This window comes from Octopus sinensis, linkage group LG10 (genome assembly GCF_006345805.1).
Source record: "Octopus sinensis linkage group LG10, ASM634580v1, whole genome shotgun sequence".
Classification (NCBI taxonomy): domain Eukaryota; kingdom Metazoa; phylum Mollusca; class Cephalopoda; order Octopoda; family Octopodidae; genus Octopus; species Octopus sinensis.
Genome location: NC_043006.1, coordinates 86,364,371 through 86,389,370, shown reverse-complemented (window position 1 = coordinate 86,389,370; position 25,000 = coordinate 86,364,371). Strand labels below are relative to the sequence as shown.

At 40.3% G+C, this 25,000-nt stretch overlaps 1 long non-coding RNA gene across 1 annotated transcript in view; it reads right to left on the bottom strand.

Moving 5' to 3' along the window:
* Window positions 1-17,382: 17,382 nt before the first annotated feature.
* Window positions 17,383-25,000, bottom strand: part of LOC118764987 — a 15,572-nt gene continuing 7,954 nt past the window's right edge. The window contains exons 2-3 of the long non-coding RNA XR_005000829.1: window positions 17,765-17,769; window positions 17,383-17,393 (exon numbers count right to left, since the gene is read on the bottom strand). This is a non-coding gene — a long non-coding RNA (uncharacterized LOC118764987). The remainder of the gene's footprint in view (window positions 17,394-17,764; window positions 17,770-25,000) is intronic.

The following is a 25,000-nucleotide window of genomic DNA, read 5'->3' as shown; positions in this document are numbered from 1 at the left end:
ACAGAAGTCTATGTCAGATTAAAGGACTGCTATACATTATATGTTAAAATTCCTAGATCATTGGATTCAAAACTATGCTTAATTGTTCAAGCAATCTACTGGACATCCTATTGAAACCATTATGCAAATTGGTTCCTGGCTTCACCAGAGGAGACCTGGACATTTTTAATTGCATTCCCCACAGGGTAAATATAGAGATGATATTTAGTTTTATTGTGACCAGCATCTATATAATTTCCCAAATGAATTAGTACTGAAGGCAATAGACAAATGTCCACATAACATTGGAGAGATTCTCAAAAACAGTTAATAGAAGAAAAACAATTAGTGTTTGAAAATAGCTTTTTTAATAATGGATATTTATTTCAAGTATAAAGTGGCCATTCAGCAGACCCATTTGAGCATCAGATATATTGCTCTGCAGTAATCAATCTAGATCCCTGTGCTCTGAGTTCAAATCATGTTGAGGTCAACTTTGTTATTCTTTCAAGGTCAATAATATACCAATCCTGTACTGAAGTCTAATTCTCTCTCTCTCTCTCTCTTTCTCTCTCTCTCTTTCTCTCTCTCTCTTTCTCTCTCTCTTTCTCTCTCTCTTTCTCTCTCTCTCTTTCTCTCTCTCTCATTCTCTCTCCTTCTAGAAGAAATCAACTACAGTCAGATCTAGAGAAACACACTCTGCTAGGCCTAGAAATGCCCAAGAAATGATCTAAGTCACAACGACATTCTCACGATTGTCAGGGAGTTAAAGGCCAATGGCATTGCATAACTTTCAAATAAAAGAAACAGCAATAGGCCCATATTCTACAACAATATCTGCAGTGCAGTTTCAATACAAGTAACAATTTACATATTCTATACAATTCATCTAACCATAAAATAATACATTTCATAATCTTATACACCATATCCACCATAATGTAATTATAATTTGAAGGCGGAGAACTGGCAGAAACGTTAGCATGCCAGGCGAAATGCTTAGCGGTATTTCGTCTGCCGTTACGTTCTGAGTTCAAATTCCACCGAGGTCGACTTTGCCTTTCATCCTTTCGAGGTCGATAAATTAAGTACCAGTTAAACACTGGGGTCAATGTAATCAACTTAATCCCTTTGTCTGTCCTTGTTTGTCCCCTCTATGTTTAGACCCTTGTGGGCAATAGAGAAATAATAATGTAATTATAATTAATAATTAATCCAATAAATCCTGTAAACAATTATATTTCTGAAAACCAACATTAACAACAAACTAAAACCTTAATCTAAATCCATTTAGATATAAGACACTTAGCATGAATAAAAAAAGACAAAAGGAAACAAACAAGGCACAGGAGTGGCTGTGTGGTAAGTAGCTTGCTAACCTCTGAACTGTTCGGACATGTTATTTTGCTGCTCCAGATGCCATGTTGTTTCAACGTGAATTGTTGAACTTTCGACTCGACTGCAGGTAGGCATTTTGTGTTTTTGCGAGCAAAGTGAAGTTTTATTACTTGCATTAATGTTTTTTAGCATTAAATATTTTTTTAGCAGATAATAAGGCTCCACTTTGCTCCGGATATAATTTTTCTGCCTGTTGTCGAGTGTAAAGAAAATTGTGTTTTTGAGGCGGCGTAGTCCGTCTGCAAAAATTATTTTTGAAATTGTCGTTGTGTTATCCACGGGATTTACCAAGGATTATTTTACCAAGGTGTTTTACCAACAGTGTATTTGGCCTGGAATACAATTTTTGGCCGAAAAAGTGAACAAAAAAAAAGAAAAATTGCTTTTTTCATTCTCCTTTCTGTGTCTAATTTATTTTGTAACATTTTTAACTGTTTTTCTTACGTTATGGCAAGGAATTTCACTGTGTGGGAATTGACACCTCCCAAAAAGTACTTAAAGGAGCTCGAGGACAGAACCGTGGTGTTGAGGACATATTCGAGGTCGCTCAATACCATAATGGTTTTCCCGAAAGCCACCATTATGAACGAGCTGGCAGACTATATGCCAGCCGTTAAACATATTCAACGGGGAGCCAAATACGCAACGATTTGGTTGCTGTTTGACTCCCCTAAAGCAGCTTGCGATTTCGCGAGTAAGCCCATTGAGGGCGAAGAGATTCTGTTTCTCCCAAGCTATAAGGGGGAAAAATTGATACGATTATGGGTCTGCGGCCTGCCGCCCGGCTTTGAGCCCGAGTGGGTGGAAGATTCCATCCGCCGGGGTCTGAGTGGTGGTAGCGCCAAGATCCTGAACGTGAGAATGCAGCCTGCGGCTGACTGGGAAGGGGCAAAGGCTACTTTGACTCTGTGGACCCAGTCGGCCAAGAGTCTGGTTTTGCCGGACTTCTTGAAGATGGCTGGGTCCAAGTATCCAGTGATGCTTGAGGGACGCCCCCCCCCAAGTGTCACCTGTGTTCGGAGACCGGCCACATTAAGAAAAACTGCCCCAGGAACCAGAGTAGGATCCTGGAGAAGTTAATATCAGAGCCTATCCCTGCCCCACCAATGGAGGGAGAGAAACAAAGTGAGGAGGGGGAAAAATCCTCCTCCAAAAGAAAAAGAAAAGTGGGGAGCAATGGCGACCCACCAAAGGAACCGGAGGCTGCGGAAGAAAAAGAGGACCCGGTGCGTATAGCACTGGAACCTCAACCTCCCAAGGCCCAGCGTAAAAAGAAAAAGAAAAAGAGGAACGGGATGCCACCAGCGGACTGTAACACCCAGACAGCGTCTCCCATGTGTCCTCCGGCAGTTGTGATGCAGGAGAAATTTTATGTAGTCCTCTTCCATAAAGGAGGCACTGTAGAAAACGAAATAGGTAAGATGAGGAAGAGAAACCAATGGGAGGGACTTCGGTCCTGCATGGAGTATCCCGAGTGGCCTTCGCAGCTGGCTGCGGAGGTCCTACTCGAAAATGATATGTGCAGGATCGAGAATTCTTTCCCGGAGGATCTCTTGCAAGTCATACCTGTATGCGGAAGCCTGACGATGGACGATTGCATCATTAAAGCAAGAGAGTTCATCAGTCGGGTAACGTAAAATTGTAATTGTGTTACATTGTGACAGAGGTTTATTGCCTCTGAAGAGACTTTTAAAAGTGTAAATTGTAAATTGAAATTTTTGTGAAAATTTTTTGAATTTTTGTAATTTTTGAAATTTTGTAAATTATTGAAAAAAAAGAAGAACATTGTTTTAGAGAAGCAAAAGTCGGCGGGCGCTTTCTGACTTCTCCCATCACCATCTTCATCAACCACCACCATCATCCATTAATGTCCTTGTCCAGCCCGTAGCTACTCTGTGTGCTGCCCTAGTGGCAAATTATTAAAATAAAGTAGCTTGCTAACCAACCACATGGTTCTGGGTTCAGTCCCACTGCGTGGCATCTTGGGCAAGTGTCTTCTGCTATAGCCCCGGGCCAACCAATGCCTTGTGAGTGGATTTGGTAGACGGAAACTGAAAGAAGCCTGTTGTATATATGTATATATATATATATGTGTGTGTGTGTGTGTGTTTGTGTTTGTCCCCCTAGCATTGCTTGACAACCAATGCTGGTGTGTTTACATCCCCGTCACTTAGCGGTTCAGCAAAAGAGACCGATAGAATAAGTACTGGGCTTACAAAGAATAAGTCCCGGGGTCGATTTGCTCGACTAAAGGCGGTGCTCCAGCATGGCCGCAGTCAAATAACTGAAACAAGTAAAAGAGAAAAGAGTAAAAGAGTAAACTAGACAGTATTGTATAGCATGTAATCAAAACCCATAATGTAAAGCAGCCTACACACCACAACCATCTATTTACAACATGGTCATCCTTCAAAAATATAACATCACACAGCATGTACTCTATACAGTTAATACCTAATAATATAAACCCACACTAAAAACACCATTCGAGCATGATCGTCACCTGCATCACCTTACTAGCACTTGTGCTGGTGGCATGTGAAAAAACATTTGAGCGAGGTTGTTGCCAGTGCCGCTAGACTGGCTGCTGTGCAGGTGGCACATAAAAAAGCACCATTTGAGCGTGACCATTGCCAGTACCTCCTGACTGGCCTTCATGCCGGTGGCACGTAAAAGCACCCACTACACTCTCAGGGCTGTTGGCGTTACGAAGGGCATCCAGCTGTAGAAACTCTGCCAGACCAAGATTGAAGCCTGGTGCAGCCATCTGGTTTGCCAGACCTCAGTCAAATCGTCCAACCCATACTAGCATGGAAAGCGGACGTTAAACAATGATGATGATGACTAACAATATTTTGTGTAATCACCAAATACAATAAGCCCAATTGTGATGAAATTTGGTTAATGGAAACTGAAAGAAAACCATCATATGCATGTGAATGTGCATATGTGCTTCTTTATATTTTCTCTCAGCTGAAATCACTCACTAAGAAATCATTGCTTTTTTTGTGTTTTTGAAACTACGTGAGAGATTCTTTAATTGTGAAACAAGTAAGGGCACACAACAAGAAGAGCATAAAACCTTAAAACGATGCTTTGATAACATGTCTACAGAAAAACAGACATAAAACACAATCACATTACACATATTCTACATAATCTACACAACCGACAGATAAAAGACTAAAATAACAGTAGAAATAGTATAACAAATGCCAAAACAATGCAAAACTGATGTAACATACAGACATTACTGTAACAACAAGGTGTCTCTAGTTGAGCAATGCACTAGCATGAAACATCGTTACGTCATTATCAGCATAAGGTCTACTTTCCATTCTTGCATGGGTCAGACAAAATTCATTGAGGCTGATTGTTCTATTGACAGACTACTCTTTCTGTTACCAGCACTCATCTGTTTCCAAGTATGGTAATATTCTTCCATAGTCATAGGAGTGGCTGTGTGGTAAGTAGCTTGCTTACCAATCACATGGTTCCGGGTTCAGTCCCACTGCGTGGCACCTTGGGCAAGTGTCTTCTACTATAGCCTCGGGCTGACCAAAGCCTTGTGAGTGGATTTGGTAGACGGAAACTGAAAGAAGCCCATCGTATATATGTATGTATATATGTGTGTGTGTGTGTGTGTGTGTATGTTTGTGCGTCTGTGTTTGTTCCCCCCCAACATCGCTTGACAACTGATGCTGGTGTGTTGACATCCCTGCAACTTAGTGGTTCGGCAAAAGACACCGATAGAATAAGTACTAGGCTTACAAAGAATAAGTCCTGGGGTCGATTTGCTCGAACTAAAGGCGGTGCTCCAGCATGGCCGCAGTCAAATGACTGAAACAAGCAAAAGAGTAAAAGAGAGAGTCTTTTAAACAAACCTCACAATGACCAAAAATGGAAGACAGCAAATGAATGAGTGTCTGACAGTGAGGCTCACTTGCATTTAACATGTGATAAGGAGACAGAAACACACAAATGCACATAAGAAGCTTCTTTCAGTTTCCATCAATCAAATTCACTTAAAGATATTTGGTTGACCTGGGGTTTATAATTGAAGATATTTGTCCAAAGTGCTGTACAGTGAGATTGAACCCCAAACCACATGCTTGCAAAGTAAACTTCTAAAACATACAACCATGCCCAGATCCATTAACCCTTTCGTTACCAACCCAGCTGAAATAACTAAGTTATTTACTTAATTCTTTGTTATGTTTAAAGTAATTGAAAGAAACACAGAGCATTTCAAAATAAATACAGTAATGAAAGGGTTAATAACAATTTCTGACACATGCTCACAGTCATAAACCTTGTGAGAGTTATGATCGATCAACCTCAATAACTGCTTCTTGTTTTAAGGACAAAGATCAAACAATGATTTTTTTTTGATTAAGCACTAAGTTAGCCTCCACCTTGTATTTTAGTGGTACTTGATTTTTATTGACCTTTGATAACAGAGGATTTGAGCCTAGAATGTAGAGAGATTAAATACTTCAAAGCATTATAGTATGCCATGATGCTGTCTCTGCAGTGGCCTGAATATCACAATAGAGAGAAGAGTAACAAAATATACAATATCAACTATGATAATATAATATACACCTTATCAATAACTATTTTTTTTCCCACTGCTTTCGTGAATTCCCATGACTATCACCATTCAATACCTATTTCTTTACTACACACAAGGAGCTAAACACAGAGAGGACAAACAAGGACAGACAAATGGATTAAGTCAATTATATCGACCCCAGTGCATAACTGGTACTTAATTTATCGACCCCGAAAGGATGAAAGGCAAAGTAGACCTCGGCAGAATTTGAAGACAGAACATAATGGCAAACAAAATACCTCTAAGCATTTTGCCTGGCGTGCTAACGATTCTGCCATCTCGTAATATACACCTTATCAATAACTATTTTTTTCCCCACTGCTTTTGTGAATTCCCATGACTATCACCATTCAATACCATTAATATGAATGTGAATTTGGAGCATCATATGTGAATGTGAACTCATCATAGCGAATCTTTCATTAACTGATTACACAACTATGGACTCCACCCTTATGGATGTGTTGCAGTTACTCTCTTGATAGAGCTAGGTGATCTTGTCCCCTGATCTTCCAGGATTCCTCCACTCAGCATCAATGTAAGAAACACCATTAACTCAGTTGAGCTCTTCTGCTGCCTCTTCAAAATCTGTCATGCTGTAGTCCCATGATTTTGCTGTCTCCCTGGTAGAGTGGTTGAACAGGTATTATGCAGTAGCAAAGGGCATCCCATAACTATGCAAGGAACAGTTGATACTATATGAGGTATTTTCAAAATATCCGCATATCCTATGCAATAACTATAATAACTGTATATAATTGTGGGTAGCATTAAAAAAAAAAGCAAAATCGGTTTAAACGCAACAACATTACTTACATAACACCTGTTTCCCGTCTTGCATGAGTTGAACAGCTAAACAGGATCTGATGAGTGAGAAGACTTTATCATGCTTCAATGTCTTTTTTGGAATGGTTTCTAAGCTGGGTACCCTTCCTAACATCAACCACTTTACATACAAAGTGTATTGGCTGCTTTTTGAATAGCGCCAGCAGAAATTAAATCACCCTGCAACTTGCAAGACTAAGGACCAAAAGTGATTCCTAAGACTGAAGAAGAATGGAAGAGAGTGAGAGAGAGAGAGTAATGATAGAAGGGTGAGCACGATATGAAAAACAGATTTGTAATTGTGAGAAGGTGGTAGTAGAAAATAACAATGTAGAAAGGAAGGGAGAATAAAAGGGATGAGTGTCTGGGGCTAGTGAGAAAGGGTGGGGACAGAGTGGAAAGATAAGGCAGGTTATGTAGTGGGAGTCCAGAGCTATTTACATTATGAGAGGAATTTTGGACAGAAGGTATAAGGGCAAGCGGACATTACAGGGTGAAGCATATGAGTTGGGGTGGGCAAAGAATTTAAAGAGAGTCAATGGAAGAAAGAGAGGTGTAGTGGGAGTAAACCAAAGAGGGAGATACCATTTCTGTGGTGACCTAGTAACATGGAAAGTAACAAAATATACAACAACAGCAACATTAACTATAATAACAGTATACACCTTAGCAATAGCTATAACAACAATGAGCAGCAAGAAAAAAAACTAATAAAAGCAATTAACAGCAACAACTACACCAATATTTATATAACTGCAGTTGCAATATAATTATGACAATAAAAAAACCCTCGGCAATAATTACAATCTTAATAATATAACAAATACAACAGCAACTACAATAATAGTAACTACTACTACTATTGGTACTATTATTGCTAATACTACTACAAAACTAGCAGGAAACCAAATCAATGAGAAATGTCTGCAGCGATGTAAAATATCAAAGCAACCAGGAATGTATATATGATGGCGTGTTTGTTACCAAATCACCAGTGTTAGAGTTTTAATGGCCAAAGTAGATGTGGGAAGTGAAAATCATTGGAAAGAAAAGGACTAGATAGAGAGCAGAACAGCATCAGTTCTTATGTAGTGAACATCAAACTGACCGCTTGACCATTATATGATATTTCAAAACTAGACGTTTCAAACAGAACAATATAGAGTTTTAAAATGAATAAATAAATATGAGATTTGCCTTTGTTGTAAATTTTTGTTGCTTCATCCATCAACAAATACTGGCATTGAGTGATAGGTCTGTTTTCTCTACCTCTACCACAACCTTCATTGCTGCAAAACTTTGTGTAGTTGAGAATGTATGTGATGCATTATGAGGGCTATGAAGTCTGGGGTGGAGATGGGGGTCAGGATGAGCATAACTACTTAGGTTTGGTAATTTGCATTTCTTGATAAAACTTTATATATTTCATATTTGAGTATAATAAAACAATGATGCTGGTGTCAGTGGGTGTAGCCTTAGTTACAGCATTGAAGATGGCATTAGAGGTGGTGGTGATGGCATTGGAGGTAGTGTTAGTGGTGGTGGAACTGACAATGGTATTGGAGGTAGTGTTAGTGGTGGTGGCATTGACAATGGAATTGGAGGTAGTGTTAGTGGTAGTGGTACTAACAATGGTATTGGAAGTAGTGTTAGTGGTGGTGGTACTAACAATGGTATTGGAGGTAGTGTTAGTGGTGGTGACACTGACAATGGCATTGGAGGTAGTGTTAGTGGTGGTGACACTGACAATGGCATTGGAGGTAGTGTTAGTGGTGGTGGCACTGACAATGGAATTGGAGGCAGTGTTAGTGGTGGTGACACTGACAATGGCATTGGAGGTAGTGTTAGTGGTGGTGGCACTGACAATGGTATTGGAGGTAGTGTTAGTGGTGGTGGTACTAACAATGGCATTGGAGGTAGTGTTAGTGGTGGTGACACTGACAATGGCATTGGAGGTAGTGTTAGTGGTGGTGACACTGACAATGGAATTGGAGGCAGTGTTAGTGGTGGTGGCACTGACAATGGAATTGGAGGCAGTGTTAGTGGTGGTGGCACTGACAATGGAATTGGAGGCAGTGTTAGTGGTGGTGGCACTGACAATGGCATTGGAGGTGGTGTTAGTGGTGGTGGCATTGACAATGGCATTGGAGGTAGTGTTAGTGGTGGTGGTACTAACAATGGCATTGGAGGTGGTGTTAGTGGTGGTGGCACTGACAATGGTATTGGAGGCAGTGTTAGTGGTGGTGACACTGACAATGGCATTGGAGGTAGTGTTAGTGGTGGTGACACTGACAATGGCATTGGAGGTAGTGTTAGTGGTGGTGGTACTGACAATGGCATTGGAGGTAGTGTTAGTGGTGGTGGCACTGACAATGGAATTGGAGGCAGTGTTAGTAGTGGTGACACTGACAATGGCATTGGAGGTAGTGTTAGTGGTGGTGGCATTGACAATGGCATTGGAGGTAGTGTTAGTGGTGGTGGTACTAACAATGGAATTGGAGGCAGTGTTAGTGGTGGTGACACTGACAATGGCATTGGAGGTAGTGTTAGTGGTGGTGGCATTGACAATGGCATTGGAGGTAGTGTTAGTGGTGGTGGTACTAACAATGGCATTGGAGGTGGTGTTAGTGGTGGTGGCACTGACAATGGCATTGGAGGTAGTGTTAGTGGTGGTGGTACTAACAATGGCATTGGAGGTAGTGTTAGTGGTGGTGGTACTAACAATGGCATTGGAGGTAGTGTTAGTGGTGGTGACACTGATAATGGCATTGGAGGTAGTGTTAGTGGTGGTGGCACTGACAATGGCATTGGAGGTAGTGTTAGTGGTGGTGACACTGACAATGGCATTGGAGGTAGTGTTAGTGGTGGTGGCATTGACAATGGCATTGGAGGTAGTGTTAGTGGTGGTGGCACTGACAATGGAATTGGAGGCAGTGTTAGTGGTGGTGGCATTGACAATGGTATTGGAGGTAGTGTTAGTGGTGGTGGCACTGACAATGGAATTGGAGGCAGTGTTAGTGGTGGTGACACTGACAATGGCATTGGAGGTAGTGTTAGTGGTGGTGGTACTGACAATGGCATTGGAGGTGGTGTTAGTGGTGGTGGCACTGACAATGGCATTGGAGGTGGTGTTAGTGGTGGTGGCAATGACAATGGTATTGGAGGTAGTGTTAGTGGTGGTGGTACTAACAATGGCATTGGAGGTGGTGTTAGTGGTGGTGGCACTGACAATGGCATTGGAGGTGGTGTTAGTGGTGGTGACACTGACAATGGCATTGGAGGTAGTGTTAGTGGTGGTGGTACTAACAATGGTATTGGAGGTAGTGTTAGTGGTGGTGGTACTAACAATGGCATTGGAGGTGGTGTTAGTGGTGGTGGCACTGACAATGGTATTGGAGGCAGTGTTAGTGGTGGTGACACTGACAATGGTATTGGAGGCAGTGTTAGTGGTGGTGACACTGACAATGGCATTGGAGGTAGTGTTAGTGGTGGTGGCATTGACAATGGTATTGGAGGTAGTGTTAGTGGTGGTGGCACTGACAATGGTATTGGAGGCAGTGTTAGTGGTGGTGACACTGACAATGGCATTGGAGGTAGTGTTAGTGGTGGTGGCATTGACAATGGTATTGGAGGTAGTGTTAGTGGTGGTGGCACTGACAATGGCATTGGAGGTAGTGTTAGTGGTGGTGGCACTGACAATGGTATTAGAGGTAGTGTTAGTGGTGGTGGCATTGACAATGGCATTGGAGGTAGTGTTAGTGGTGGTGGCACTGACAATGGTATTAGAGGTAGTGTTAGTGGGTGGTTGACATGGCATTGGAGGTAGGTGTTAGTGGTGGTGACACTGACAATGGCATTGGAGGTAGTGTTAGTGGTGGTGGCACTGACAATGGTATTGAAGGTAGTGTTAGTGGTGGTGGTAGTGACAATGGTATTGGAGTTAGTGTTAGTGGTGGTGACACTGACAATGGCATTGGAGGTAGTGTTATTGGTGGTGGCAGTGACAATGGTATTGGAGGTAGTGTTAGTGGTGGTGGTACTGACAATGGCATTGGAGGTGGTGTTAGTGGTGGTGACACTGACAATGGCATTGGAGGTAGTGTTAGTGGTGGTGGCACTGACAATGGTATTGAAGGTAGTGTTAGTGGTGGTGGTACTGACAATGGTATTGGAGTTAGTGTTAGTGGTGGTGACACTGACAATGGCATTGGAGGTAGTGTTATTGGTGGTGGCACTGACAATGGTATTGGAGGTAGTGTTAGTGGTGGTGGCATTGACAATGGCATTGGAGGTGGTGTTAGTGGTGGTGGCACTGACAATGGCATTGGAGGTAGTGTTAGTGGTGGTGGCACTGACAATGGTATTAGAGGTAGTGTTAGTGGTGGTGGCATTGACAATGGAATTGGAGGTAGTGTTAGTGGTGGTGACACTGACAATGGCATTGGAGGTAGTGTTAGTGGTGGTGGCACTGACAATGGTATTGAAGGTAGTGTTAGTGGTGGTGGTACTGACAATGGTATTGGAGTTAGTGTTAGTGGTGGTGACACTGACAATGGCATTGGAGGTAGTGTTATTGGTGGTGGCACTGACAATGGTATTGGAGGTAGTGTTAGTGGTGGTGGTACTAACAATGGCATTGGAGGTGGTGTTAGTGGTGGTGGCACTGACAATGGCATTGGAGGTAGTGTTAGTGGTGGTGGCACTGACAATGGTATTGGAGGTAGTGTTAGTAGTGGTGGCACTGACAATGGCATTGGAGGTAGTGTTACTGGTGGTGGCATTGACAATGGTATTGGAGGTAGTGTTAGTGGTGGTGGTACTAACAATGGTATTGGAGGTAGTGTTAGTGGTGGTGGCACTGACAATGGTATTGGAGGTAGTGTTAGTGGTGGTGGTACTAACAATGGCATTGGAGGTGGTGTTAGTGGTGGTGGCACTGACAATGGTATTGGAGGTAGTGTTAGTGGTGGTGGCACTGACAATGGCATTGGAGGTAGTGTTAGTGGTGGTGGTACTGACAATGGTATTGGAGGTAGTGTTAGTGGTGGTGGCACTGACAATGGCATTGGAGGTAGTGTTACTGGTGGTGGCATTGACAATGGTATTGGAGGTAGTGTTACTGGTGGTAGTACTAACAATGGCATTGGAGGTAGTGTTAGTGGTGGTGGCACTGACAATGGCATTGGAGGTAGTGTTATTGGTGGTGGTACTGACAATGGTATTGGAGGTGGTGTTAGTGGTGGTGGCATTGACAATGGTATTGGAGGTAGTGTTAGTGGTGGTGGTACTGACAATGGAATTGGAGGTAGTGTTAGTGGTGGTGGTACTGACAATGGCATTGGAGGTAGTGTTAGTGGTGGTGGTACTGACAATGGTATTGGAGGTAGTGTTAGTGGTGGTGGCACTGACAATGGTATTGGAGGTAGTGTTAGTGGTGGTGGCACTTTCAATGGCATTGGAGGTAGTGTTAGTGGTGGTAGTACTAACAATGGCATTGGAGGTAGTGTTAGTGGTGGTGGCACTGACAATGTTATTGGAGGTAGTGTTAGTGGTGGTGGCACTGACAATGGCATTGGAGGTAGTGTTAGTGGTGGTGGCACTGACAATGGCATTGGAGGTAGTGTTAGTGGTGGTGGCACTAACAATGGTATTGGAGGTAGTGTTAGTGGTGGTAGTACTAACAATGGCATTGGAGGTAGTGTTAGTGGTGGTGGCACTGACAATGGCATTGGAGGTAGTGTTACTGGTGGTGGCATTGACAATGGTATTGGAGGTAGTGTTAGTGGTGGTAGTACTAACAATGGCATTGGAGGTAGTGTTAGTGGTGGTGGCACTGACAATGGCATTGGAGGTAGTGTTACTGGTGGTGGCATTGACAATGGCATTGGAGGTAGTGTTAGTGGTGGTAGTACTAACAATGGTATTGGAGGTAGTGTTAGTGGTGGTAGTACTAACAATGGTATTGGAGGTAGTGTTAGTGGTGGTAGTACTAACAATGGTATTGGAGGTAGTGTTAGTGGTGGTAGTACTAACAATGGCATTGGAGGTAGTGTTAGTGGTGGTGGCACTGACAATGGCATTGGAGGTAGTGTTAGTGGTGGTGGCACTGACAATGGCATTGGAGGTAGTGTTACTGGTGGTGGTACTAACAATGGCATTGGAGGTAGTGTTAGTGGTGGTGGCACTGACAATGGCATTGGAGGTAGAGTTAGTGGTGGTGGCACTGACAATGGCATTGGAGGTAGTGTTAGTGGTGGTGGCACTGACAATGGCATTGGAGGTAGTGTTATTGGTGGTGGCACTGACAATGTATTGGAGGTAGAGTTAGTGGTGGTGGCACTGACAATGGCATTGGATGTAGTGTTAGTGGTGGTGGCACTGACAATGGCATTGGAGGTAGTGTTATTGGTGGTGGCACTGACAATGGTATTGGAGGTAGTGTTAGTGGTGGTGGCACTGACAATGGTATTGGAGGTAGTGTTATTGGTGGTGGCACTGACAATGGTATTGGAGGTAGTGTTATTGGTGGTGGCACTGACAATGGTATTGGAGGTAGTGTTAGTGGTGGTGGCACTGACAATGGTATTGGAGGTAGTGTTAGTGGTGGTGGCACTGACAATGGCATTGGAGGTAGTGTTAGTAGTGGTGGCACTGACAATGGCATTGGAGGTAGTGTTATTGGTGGTGGCACTGACAATGGTATTGGAGGTAGAGTTAGTGGTGGTGGCACTGACAATGGCATTGGAGGTAGTGTTATTGGTGGTGGCACTGACAATGGTATTGGAGGTAGTGTTAGTGGTGGTGGCACTGACAATGGTATTGGAGGTAGTGTTATTGGTGGTGGCACTGACAATGGCATTGGAGGTAGTGTTAGTGGTGATGGCACTGACAATGGCATTGGAGGTAGAGTTAGTGGTGGTGGCACTGACAATGGCATTGGAGGTAGTGTTAGTGGTGGTGGCACTGACAATGGCATTGGAGGTAGTGTTAGTAGTGGTGGCACTGACAATGGCATTGGAGGTAGTGTTAGTGGTGGTGGCACTGACAATGGCACTGGAGGTAGTGTTATTGGTGGTGGCACTGACAATGGTATTGGAGGTAGTGTTAGTGGTGGTGGCACTGACAATGGTATTGGAGGTAGTGTTAGTGGTGGTGGCACTGACAATGGTATTGGAGGTAGTGTTATTGGTGGTGGCACTGACAATGGTATTGGAGGTAGTGTTAGTGGTGGTGGCACTGACAATGGTATTGGAGGTAGTGTTAGTGGTGGTGGCACTGACAATGGCATTGGAGGTAGTGTTAGTGGTGGTGGCACTGACAATGGCATTGGAGATGGCATTGGCAGTGATGATGTAGCAGTGTTGTCATTGTTTAGCCCAAAATCAGCCCCACCCAACAGAACTATAATTAAAGGCATTCCAGCTGTGACCATCCCGTTTCTATTTATTCTGTTGTCTTTTCATTTCTTGTGCCATGCCTACAACTATCAGCAATCATAGACCTCCATGCCAAAGTCTGAAGATTCATTATTTTTCTGGCAAAAGATGCAGTAGTGGGGGCGGGGTTCTGTTTACCTTCCGCTGGTCTATTTACAGCTTACTTTACTAATCCCTTGCTTTCTCAAGATTATCCTTAAGGTACAAGAGCTATTTAACCCTTACACTGAGGAACTAGTTCATGTGACATAATTATGAGTCTATGTGGTATTTGTCTACGGACCAGCCTTCCTGCAAGTCCTATATGCCTTAGCTGCAGAACTATCTACTATTTCACCTATAAATGAGGAACATGACAAGTACTGTTGGCCTGAACCAGAGCAGAGGTGGGAGTAGTGGCAATGAAGAGGTAACACCAAACTGCTCTGAACTCCTGTACTCCAACCTCAAAAACTGCAACCACCAAATGCAGTTTATGTCTTGTCTTGTTATAGTTTCTCTAATTTTACATTATTCAAGGTTATTCTTTTGAGCGGATTACAGAGCATAATTTGATTGACATTTGGCCGTTATTTGAGCCGTTATATGGAGATCATCTTAATAAGTCAACAACTGTAATGTTGATGATAGCAGTTATATTGCCAATGATAATGTTGTTGGTTTGTCTTGTTTCTAACAATTTGTGATTGTTACACTTAATCTAGGGCTGATCTGAAACTATTATCAAAAGTGTTCTGGTAAGAATAGTTAGCCTTTGATGTGAAGGAGTAGTGAGAAAGGGTGATGAACAATAGTTGAATTTTATGGCAATGTTAATAAGGTATTTTGAGATTTTCATTCTTAGTTTTGATAATGGCAATCTTTCAGCAAAATATGTAAGATATATCTTTTCTTTATCTATTAGCATCACCTTACATGTTTTGCCTAACTATTCACTTGAATTGGCTAGAAGCTCTTTTTTTAACATATTATTTACACATTGCAATGCTTCAAGAAAATTATAATATTCTAATCTATTCTGTGTATCTCTGCATCTTTCAAATTGATTTTAGAAGTAATTTAAGTTTTAACATCTGACATGGAAGCAGCATGAAGCAGGTGATAACAATGATATGGAAATATATTTATTTATATTTCAATTTATTAACCTACTTGATATCACAAATGGATGTTAAGATTTTTGCAGGGGTTTTTGTAATTTTTCTTTTTTTTTTCAGTTTTAAATAAGTCTCTATTAATGAGATGTCTCAAAGCAAATTCAGCTATGAATAACATATTAAGTTTAAAAAAGATTACATAGAAAATAGTGAGAAAGCTGCCTGCAGGACTCCAACTACTCATCTTCTGCGACTCAGATATGATCCCAATTACACAAGAGCAGCTTCCTGTCTTTCTTCCATCAAATTAAATATCTTGATCTTACAAGTGAGAATGTTAGATTATAATTAGAACACAAATGAAGAAGCATCAAGATGAATATAAATGAGGTTTTATTAATGATATTTCTCAAAGCAAATTCAGTTAAAAATAATAGCTGATAATCATTAAGTTGAAAAGAAAACCCTTGAATAGAAAGATGAGATTCAAACCATGCAGCTTCTATAACCTAGTTTTTGTTTTAATTTTATTTTTAGTCATTGAGATTCATGGTACTTATAGACTTCATGTTTCTGCTGATAAATTACCTATATTATCATATAAAACCTATCACATACAGTGGCAATGGAGATTTATTTCTGGAACTGCTGATACCAGCAGAATTTTGGTAAAGAGAAATGGCAAAACATGTTCTTTTAAACTATTGGTAATTTACAAAAGTATACGTGCATAGTTTTGCAAACTGAACGATAAAGCTGATATGTTGGGAAGAAGGTAAATATTTTTTATGTCACCCAACATACATATTCAGAGTGAGTGAGATAAGAATGTACAGATACACAGACAAACAGACCAACAGGTAGGTAGATAGATTGAGTGAAAAACAAAGTTCTTTATGATAAACATGTGTTGTAATAAACAATGATTAAACAATCAATATCGCCAAGACTTAGGAAAATGCTTGGTAGATAAGTTTGCAATGAATGAAAGAGAGAAAAGGTTGCGTCCAGTTTTAAATTTCTTTGGAAGCATGTTTCTCAAAATCTCAAATAAGTAAATGAAATAACTGCATGTGCATGTATTTAGAAGGTGCACTTTAGTACTACATGTGGCCACCCACTCCAGAGCTAGTGGTATGACAAAATGTAACAAATACAAAATGTAAAGTGGGCTGATGACAGGAATGGTATCCATGTAGCAAAAACTACACAAGGTCACTGTTATTTCTCTGTGCCTTTGTTTTACTAACACAAATGATCCAAGGTCATAAATGTACTCTAATCATTTTCAATATGTTTAAGTCTTTTGTCTGTTAGAATCAAGATTGAACTCATACTGTGCCGATGGCACATACTGACAAGACTATAGCTGTCCTCTTGTCTTCAGACAATCAGACTAACTTTTCCATAATGACATGTCAATTCCAGAGAATTCTTAATTTTTGAGAATTTTACCTCCTCTTCATTCAGAGTTGATCCTAATTGCCAACAGGCACTTACCAAAACAAGAATATCTGACTACAGAATTATTTATTTTAGTACATTTTGTTCTAATATATATATATATATATATATATATATATATATATATATATATAAAATCATCTGCTTATGTCCATCTCTGTTATGCTAGCATGGATTGGATGGTTTGACAGGATCTTATGAACCCAAGGACAGCATTGTGCTCCTGTGCTGGCTTTAGTATGTCTTTTTCTGACTGGTTGTCTTTTTTAATGTTAAACAATTTACAGAGTGTACTGGGTGTTGTTTTTTTTCTTGATATCAGAACTAGCGAGGTCATCATGCAGCTTTGCAAGACTAAGATCTCTTTTGGTTAAGTAGTGCTACAGTGGAAATAAAGGTATCTTTATATATTTGAGGAAACAAAAGTTTAGGGTATGAAAGAAGGGGTTAAAACAGAAGCGGTTTATTGCTGGAGAAGAGCTACATGCCTGCTTACATTAAAGAGTAGGTAGGAGTAACCAAGGTGGTGAGCTGGCAGAATCATTAACAGGCCGGGCGAATTGCGTAGCCGTATTTCGTCTGCCACTATGTTCTGAGTTCAAATTCCGCCGAGGTCGACTTTGCCTTTCATCCTTTTGAGGTCGATAAATTAAGTACCAGCTATGCTCTGGGGTTGATGTAATCGACTTAATCAGTTTGTCTGTCCTTGTTTGTCCCCTCTATGTTTAGCCCCTTGTGGGTAGTAAAGAAATAGGCAGGAGTAACCAGAGTAAAGTGGGAAAAGAAATAAATATTGAGAAATGTTAGGATACAAAGTGAATAGAAGAGAGTGGGGAGAGGAGAAGAGTATGAGTCAGAGAAGTTGCAACAGTGTAGTGAGTGAGAGGGGGGAGGGAGGAATGGTTAAGGATGGAGAATGGGTAAAAGAGGGAATATGATGAATGAAAAACAAGGGCTGAGAGGTGTCAGTGATAAATAGGCATTGGAGTGAAGCAGAAAAGAATAGATGATGGTTGACAACAGAGGTTATGAAGAGAAGCAGAAAAGTAGTAATAACACAGTAGACAGAGTAAGTTTGAGAAAGAGGGTGGTGACATGTGTGAGGTAGGCTGCAAGATTTAGGGAAGATGCAGATATAGAGTGTGAAGATAGATAGATAGATAGAGAGAGAGAGAGAGAGAGAGAGAGAGAGAATTTCTTTATTAACCATAAGGTTGAGAAAAAGAGGAGATGATACGAGGCAGACAAAACAAACATTGGGGTCAGGGTTTCAAATGAGACGAAACGTATGAATAAACAAGCAATTAAAATATATACAATTAAATGAGAATGAGTGATTTACAAAAATTGAAGCGGAGAACGCGGTTAACCCCCACGAACCACATACTCACACTGAAGACTTTGCTTTCTCCTTTTTTATATTCTCGATTAAACAGGTTCTTTCACTCGCAACATATATGCTATATACTTCCATCTTTTACGAAACACACTTTGCGACAGGCATTTCTTCTCCAACCATATTTTCCGTTTCATGTGGAAAACGAAAAAGTCGATTAGCTCGAGACTGGAGATGAACATGCCTGTTGCAATTCCTTTTACTCTCGTCTTCCATACTACCTCTTTCGCCATAGCAACTACCGAGAGAAAACAGACTCGCTCCTCCCTATTGAAGGAGGTCGGCGGAACGATCTTAATTACAGATTCACTCAAGACAGTGTAGAGAGGGAGAGATAGAGAGTGATAGAGAGTGAGATATTCGTACACATTGCTAAGTATAAAAATTTGAACAGTTTGTCAGTGCTGTATTCTAGAATCACAAGGTGTTTGAGGTCATACAAAACCTTTGTTCGAGTACCTCTCCTTAGGCTGATCAAACTTAGGTCTATGTTCAAGTGGCAATCTACCAAGCCCAGTAGTTTATCTCTTGAGTCAGAACCCCCTAGATGCTTACTCAGCAGCCTCTCCATTGTTGACCCCTTGACATTGGTTGACGCAAATATGCGATCACACTTTTGTTTACCTACCCACGGTTAACATAAATATACAATGTAGAGCTGCCCTACGTCTATCACAGACTTTTTAGCGGCTGACGTATGTTTATGTTCGCTGTCATGTACTTTATCTCTTTAGGTGTGTGCGCTTGCACACACCCAATCTCTACACTTAGTTGCCATGTGTGTACCAAACCCTGTATGTAATTAACAAAGTTCTCTAATCAGTAGTCATTATGTCTCAGACTTCATCCTAAGTATTAGTAAAGAAATATATTTTAGGTTACGTTCAAGTCATGAGACTAGCAGTAGACCAAAAACATGCGGATACTTTACATGCATAATACCGTGTTTTGAGTTCTACCACACAGAAGCTATTTTTTTAACTTGAACAGAATAACTCATGCATATCATATTATGATAAACAGCTTCACATAGTTCGTTTTCATAAACCAGTTGATGTAAATGTACGACGCTATGTTATTGTAACGGTGAATGTGAATAGACGCAAGCTCGTTGGCACTTGAGTGTTTGTGTGGCCTCATTAGATAAAAAAAACCGGAGCAGTATCTCGCATGCTTCTGGTAATACCAGCGTCAGGAGGTTAATGACGGCTCTTGTATTCATTCCTCTAATTCCCACGGCTTCTAAGACCTTACTGTGAGAACAACTTGCAAGTCCTCAATTGCCCACCTTTGTTAGCAAACCTGGTTTTTCCACAGTCCTCCAGCAACTCCTGGTAATTTGCTTTCTTTTACACTTGTACCTCCTCCGTCCTTTTCCACCTTAGTGCAGTTAATTTCAGTAAGAGGTGTTGCCCTGTTGCCTCAGAAGCCAAAATGTTATCTGGTCCCAACAAGGACTGAGTGATATGTGATGGAAGTTTTTAACTGCATCTCTTGGTCATCTTTCATTATCCAGCCAAGTGCTGTGGAAAGTAAACCATCATAGCTGTTCCTCAGTTTTTTCTTTGGATGCACTCCTTCAATAAAAATGGTCTCCCTCACTGCAGTATGAGTATGTTTGAATTCTCTGATCTGTCCCTGCTTTGAAACACAGAGGGCATGCTGGTACTTACATTATATTCCATGGAAATGTGTTGGGAAGGGTATTGTAGAATCCTTGAACCTCTGTAAGTTCCATTTCCAGATGTCTCCTGCTAGATGCCATTTCATTCCCTTGCTTGCTTCCATTTCATTTAGAGCCTGTTTCCACATTGCCACTGATCTTTGCTCATTCTTTCTTCTCTGACACACACTCCTCATCTTTCTCTTGTAACAGCTTCTGCCTCTCTTTTCTACAGGCTGTGCATATTGGGTTGTTTTTCTCCTAAATCTCAGTTTACACTGTACAATGCTGCTAAGGATTGTGTTTTATATATATATATCTATATAAATGTGCGTGTGTGTGTGTGTACACAAAGATAATGGATCACATCCAATTTTGACAAGTATTCTAGTTGTTCAGTCAACTGAGGTTTTTGTTTATTAAATTACAGTATCGCCGGTGGCACATAAAAAGCACCATCTGATCGTGGCCGTTTGCCAGCCTCGTCTGGCACGTAAAAAGCACCCACTACACTCATGGAGTGGTTGGCGTTAGGAAGGGCATCCAGCCATAGAAACATTGCCAGATCAGACTGAGCCTGGTGCAGCCTTCTGGCTCCCCAGACCCCAGTTGCACCGTCCAACCCATGCCAGCATGGAAGGCGGACGCTAAACGATGATGATGATCATCATCATTATCAGTTAACATCCATTTTCGATACCAGCATGGGTTGGATGATTTGACAGGAGCTAGTGTGACTGAGAGCCACATCAGGTTCCATTATCTGTTTTGGCATGGTGGATATCTTTCCTAATGTTAACCACTTTACAGAATTCTTAAATAGCATCAGCACCAGTGCTTTTTACATGGTATCAGTGCTTTTTATATGGCATCAGCACTGACAGGCTCACCAAGTAACTTGCAAGACAAAAACCCCTCAGCTGTAAGTGGTTGAATATTCCCCTGACACTGTTACCCTTCAAATTCTCCACTAATATTAGCTTAAGGCAGTGTGTCATGCTGATATTATTGGAATTATCCATGCAATGCACTTGCAAAGTTTTCATCTACCCAATTTCACTAATATGGTTTCAATCAAACCCAAGGCTATGATAAAACCACTTTCCCAAGATGCCATGTGGTGGGATCAAACCCAGGACCACGTGCTTACAAAACAGCCCTCCTTAACCATCCCTTGAAATGTATATAATAATTCATTTTTAATGGTTGAAATAATAGTGTGTTAAATAATCGGGTTAAAAAATGCTTTCAGTAGAAAACAAAGGCTGACTGTAGCATAAATGATAGAGAGAAAGAGAGATAAGGTGTATCTCTAGCCTATATGCTCATTAGGCTGGAGCATAACCAAGTTTCCAAGGTCTATGAGCAACTGAAAAAGCCCCTCACCCATCCTTCCCTCCCCAGCTAGGTCTGGTACTCATTTCAACAAAGTAAACTGTTGCAATGTGAAATGAATTACCTTACGCAAAGACATAATTCACTATCTGGTCTGCTTATCAAACCTATGACCTTCCTATTAAAAGCTCAATATGTCTCAGCAACTAGGGCATGTGCCTTCAAGGACATTTTTTGCATGCTATATACGTATGTATGTATATATATATATATATATATATTGGCCTGCTCCCTTAGCCAGCGGGGTGGCATCATTCGAAGGCTAAAACAATGCGAACGCATTGTGACCAGCGATGTGTAACAACATCTGATGGTCTGGTCGGTCACGTGATCACGTGATATATATATATATATATATTTATAATCAAATTCGATGACTGGCCTCCATGCCGGTGGCATGTAAAAGACACCATTCAAGCATGATCATTACCAGCATCGCCTTACTGGCACCTGTGCTGATGGCATGTGTACACATGTCTTTGGCTGTCACAGCCCATGTTTCACAGCTGTATAGCAAAGCTGTTTGCACACAGGCATCATACAATCTGCCTTTCACTCTGAGGGAGGGGCCCTTTGTTGCTAGCAGAGGTACAAGCCTAATCTTATTCTCGCAGCCAAGATCTCAGAGCATCCACCTCTGCTGCTAACTTGGTCAACTAGATAATGGAAGTTATCTACTACCTCTAGCTTATATCACTGGCAGTTGATGGCATCTATTTTCTGTAGATTTTTGGCGTTTATTGTACCTGTGCATCTTCTACACACAAAAGCTATTTCTCTTGTTAACCTTCTTCTGATATTGCTGCACCTCGTATGTGTCCATAGATTACACTAGGTACGTCTTATGGAGTTTCTATCGACACCTTTTCTATAGACTGAGCAAGACCATCTGCCTGAGAGGATTTGTGATTTTTCTACCTTCCTACTTACTAAGACTTTGGTTTTTGCTAGGTTAACTCCGAGGCCCTTCAACTCTAGACCTTGTTTCCATACCTGAAATTTCAACTCTAGTTCTAGTAGTGCTTCAGCTATAAGAACAAGGTCATATATATATATATAAACTGCAGTGAGTTCCTCTAATTATATTTATGTGCCTGGGTGTATATAAATACCTTAGCATATTGATGTATGTTTATTCACACTTTAGGTATATCCTTTTACATACTCACCCTCACCCACAAACTTTTCATTTAGATACACATACAGTATAAGCATGCTTGTACACATGCATGCACATACACACGTGCATGTACACACACACATACACACACACACAATGCATGCAAGATGAGAGATAATGGAATATTGAACAGAAGAGATCTTTAAGATATATCAAAAATTTTTAATCTGACCAATACAGTGCACTGATACAGGAATATATAAGCTTAGCACCCACCAGTTATGTAGCACTGTAGAGATAGGCGATAACATCTGAGAGAGATGTCATCTCTGATTCCTCCTTTATTTTGGTAATGTTATCAGATCATGTGTCATCATATCAGGAATTAATCATAACCTTGAGAAAACGGCATTTCTTAGAAGAAACAAAAATATCTGATATTGATTTGTTAGATTTGATCAGAGTTAGAAACAAAGTAACAGATTCCACAGTGAGCATTTCCCAGAATGGATTCTTGTCTAGAGAGAGAATGCAGGAGAGGAAGGAGAGAGAGAGAATGAGGGAGAGAGAGAGACTAGCATTGATAGTTACTGAAAAAGTGATAAAAGGTCACTTAAAGAGCCAATTATGTCAACTGACTGGATTTGTTACATGATATATATATACAATTAAAGCAGTTTATGTGCATATGTTAGTAGTCATTTAATCAAGAGTGATGCCTCTTACACATAGCTTACGACAGCAACGAGGAAAATTGTGTTAGTAAAATTTGATTGGTCAGTGTTTTCATGTTGAGAAACACATGATCGATGGAAAAGTGACAAAGGTTGCAATGAATGCCAAGAGGTTTTCTTATGCAAATATATTACAAGCTTTGACTACAGAGCTGAAAGTGGAAAGAGTTGAGAAAGGTGGTGGTATTGGAGGTGATAGGGAAGAGAGGAGGGTGATATGTTGTGGATCACATAACCTTCAACTAATAATATATATATTTGGTTATGATCATGCACACATTAAGAATTTATTACTACCATAAGAAGTACTTTTCTAATAATGCGTACTAATTTGATTGGTGCTCAAAATCAATGGAAATTACAATTATTTATTTTTGGACATGATGTTGAATTCCTGAGAATGTTCCATGTTAGTTAGTGTCACTGGTAGGCAGAAGGTTCTCATCAATTCTTACATACAACTGTCATATAAGGAATACAATATTATGAAGACATTTATTTATCGCAGAACTTATGTGACATGAATGTAAGCAGTTGATGTGTGAATGGTGAAATGGCTGGAAAGGGGTGTGCATGTCACAGTTTAATTAAGTTAATAAATTGTTGAAAGGTACTGCCATGTTATATTTGAGAAATATATATGATAGCGGGCAGCAGAAGGTGATATGTCAATCCAGTGAAACTATGAAAATTATTTCACCGACAACCTACCTTAACTTTATTTACCATTAACATCAGTTAACAACATCAGTTAATGACACTAGGTAATGGTATTAGTTAACGACACCCGTTAACAGCTCCAGTTAATAACATTAGTTACCGGCTCTAGTTAAATGCAGTTGTTAAATGCTTATGAAATCAAAGAGATAACACCTTTCACTTCTATACTACCATGCATTAATTATTAACATCAAATGATTTCACCAGGTTTGGAGTTTCTGTGTGCAATAGGCCACCCAGACACACACACACACACATACACACATATATGAAACCTAAGTGTACAGCTGAAAACTATGTATTTGTGTTGTTTATCAAGCAAAGATAATACTGGTAAAATTCATCCCCTCTCCAAACTACACCACTACAAGAACTCTTATCAATTATATATTGCTCCCACTGTTTTCATTATGAAGTTTTTCTTTATGAAGCATTTACAGCAAATATTGATGATGGAACCTAAACTGTCAACCAGTGACCATTCTGCTAAGATAAGTAACTGCAAACACTCCATCTTATATAAACCTCCATAGAAATAATCTCTAGCATACATGCTAATTCCATGTTACAACCCTTAATCTCTCAGGCTACATGTGAAACTATTAAAAATCTTTTATGTAAATCTCTTGTGTAAGTATTTCCCAAATAAACCAGTACAATAATATGCGCTAGAACTATACAGTCCAAACTTCTCTCACTTGAATCTCTCCAGTCCTCTCAAAAACAAACTGTGATCCTTAGTGTGTCAATAACATGATTGTGCAATTAAGACATTCACAAGGGAACCTCGTGGTTAGGGATTCAGTCTCATTGCATCAGCATTATTGGCTGGCATCTACTATAGTTGCAGGTCAGTCAATACCTTGTGGATGATCTAGTAGATGAAAACTGAAGGAATCCTCATGTTGTGGTATATATATATATATGATATATAATATATACAATATTATAGAAATATATATATATATATATACATATATATATATAGATATATATATATATATATATATCATATATATATATATACATATATATAGATATATATATAGATAATATATATTATATAGTATATATATACATATATATAAATATTATAGATATACATATATATTATATAATATATATATATACATTATATATATTATTATATGAATATAT